Here is a 2,597-nt window from a genome sequence, read left to right as displayed (position 1 = left end):
TGATAACGATGATAACGATGTTCGTGCAACATTTGCTCGCGTGGGCGTGCGTGCATGTGCCTACGAAAAAAAAAGAAAAAGAAAAAAGAAGAAAAAAAAAAACAGAAAAAAACATAGGTCTCGTTTTAAAATACTTAGAAATTAAAGGGGGAAAAAAAATACATAAAAGTAAAGAAGCAAGAGAAAGAAAGGATGACAGGAGACGAAGAAATTCCGAAGAAGAGGGAACGCGCGAGTATGCGTGTCAATTCGCTGCAAGATAAGATCGTTCGTATCGAGAAACAGAGATAGAAAGATAAAGATAAAGATAAAGATAAAATAGAGGGAGAGAGAAGAGGTAATCGCCCGTAATCAGCGATCCATGCGTCATTTATTTTAAACTTTTATTATTATTATTATTATAGTAGTATTATAATTATAAATATTACAGAGTTATTATTTAGCATTATTCTTATTAACACCATTTTTATTGATGTTGTTATTATTATTATTATTATTATTATTATTATTATTGTTGTTTAACGTTATCTTTATCATTATTATTACTATTATTGTTATCGTTATATTGTAACTCTTTAATATTATTAATTAATATCATTATTATTATTATTATTAATTACTGTTATCATTATTGTTACTATCATCGTTATCATAATTTTTATCATCATTATGTAAAAGAGAGGAAAGAAGAAAAGCTGGAAAGGAGATAACCCATCGAAGCTTTAACTTTGAATAAAAGAATTAATTATAAAAAAGGGTATAGAGGTTAAGCATGCGTGCGCAGTGAGCGAACGATTCACTGGGCGAATCGAGGTGATTCGGTGTTGGAAGTTGCGCGAAGGTTGCGCTAAGGTTGCGACAATTTTTTATGCTTGGATTATGTTTCTCTCGTCGTTAGGAGGACGGAATCGGGGGTAGGGGAGGTATGCGAAGGAGGTGGTGGAGAGAAACGAAGATAGGGAATGAAATAGAAAAAAAAAGAAGAAGAAAGCGCCTCCTGCGCGCAGCATCCCACTGGACCTCGCATTACTGTAAACTTATTGTATAATACTTATACATATATACATATAGACCTATACATATACGCGATAATGCTAACAAAAGGAGAAGGAAGAGGTAGAGGTAGAGAAGGAGGAGGAGGAAGAAAACAAAAACAAAGAAAAAAAAAATAACAAAAAATAAAAAAAGAAAAAAGAAAAAGAGAGAGAGTAAAGAAAAAATTTACTTGTTTTTTTCTCCGAAAGAGCGAACGAGAGCGGGGAGTGCCGATTGTACCTTTATACATAAAAAAAAATTTAAAAAAAGAAAGAACGAAAGGAAGGAAGAAAGAAAGAAAGAAACGCATGGGAAACGTCGCGTGCGTTTTTGCGCGTTGCATCGATCCGAAGAGAATCATTTCGAGATGAGAAAAATAGCGAACAAATAGAGATAAAAAGAAATTAAAAGAGATAAGGAAAAGATAAAGGAGGGAAGAAAAGAAGGATTCTTAACTTCGGCTCTCTTCTGTCTTCTTTTCACATTCTTCATCGTTTTTTCTTGGCGAAAAAGAAAAAGAAAATTGTAAAAGCAAACGAAACGATTCCGTTTTTCTCGTTTTTCTCTTCGACAGGACGCGCATGCGCACGCGAACGAGCGAGCCTCATCTCCGTATCACTTGTCGCCTTCTCGTCCTCTTAGACGAGAACAAGAGATAAACCGAAGAGGGAAGAGAATTTTGGGCGGATTTTTCAAAAATTCATTCGAATCAACGCGAGTATCTTACTCTATCCTCTTCGGCGAGAACTACTCGCGTCCGTGTGTTCGTTTGTGTGCGTGTTTGTATGCGTGTATACGTGCGTGCGTGCGAGCGAGCGAACGTGTGCGTGTATATGTGTGTACGTGCGTGCGTGCATGCAATTGCATATGTCTCGTTTGTGAATACGCGTAGGAATGTGTACGTGTGCGTCGTGCTTGTGTGCTTGTTTAAGTATATAAGAAAAGAATAATAAAAAGAGCGTGTGAAGAGCATAATCTGATCCTTCAGCCCACGATTTAGAACGAAAGAAAAAAATAAATAAAAAAAATAAATAAATAATTAAATAAATAAATAACAACAACAAAAATAAGAGGCGAAAGAAATGAGCAAAACGGAGATACGGTCGGTGATTATAATATATATATATATATACATATATATATGTATATATGTATGTATGTATGTATGTATGTATGTATGTGTATATATATATATATATAAAGATTAAAAAACAAACAAACAAAAATTTAACCAACAAAACAACATAATAAGAACAAAAAACCAACAACAAGGAGAAAAAATATGAATGCATGTGACTCCGTGATAATATGATGCGTGTCCGCGAGAGAGATTATTTGAAGACGTATAAAAGAACAAAGAAAAAAATAAGCGACAAAAAACATGCATTATTCTTATGGGTTACACCAGTAAAATGAAAAAGAAATACCTACCTTATATATATATACATATATATATACATATATATATATATATATATATATATATACATATACATAGTTAGTTCAATTTGCAAACTTAGTGTGTATCGTCGCTTCGAATGCCCAGTCATTACTCGCCAGAA

Source organism: Vespula pensylvanica, chromosome 5, assembly GCF_014466175.1.
Source record: "Vespula pensylvanica isolate Volc-1 chromosome 5, ASM1446617v1, whole genome shotgun sequence".
Classification (NCBI taxonomy): domain Eukaryota; kingdom Metazoa; phylum Arthropoda; class Insecta; order Hymenoptera; family Vespidae; genus Vespula; species Vespula pensylvanica.
Note: the sequence above shows the minus strand (reverse complement) of the source record.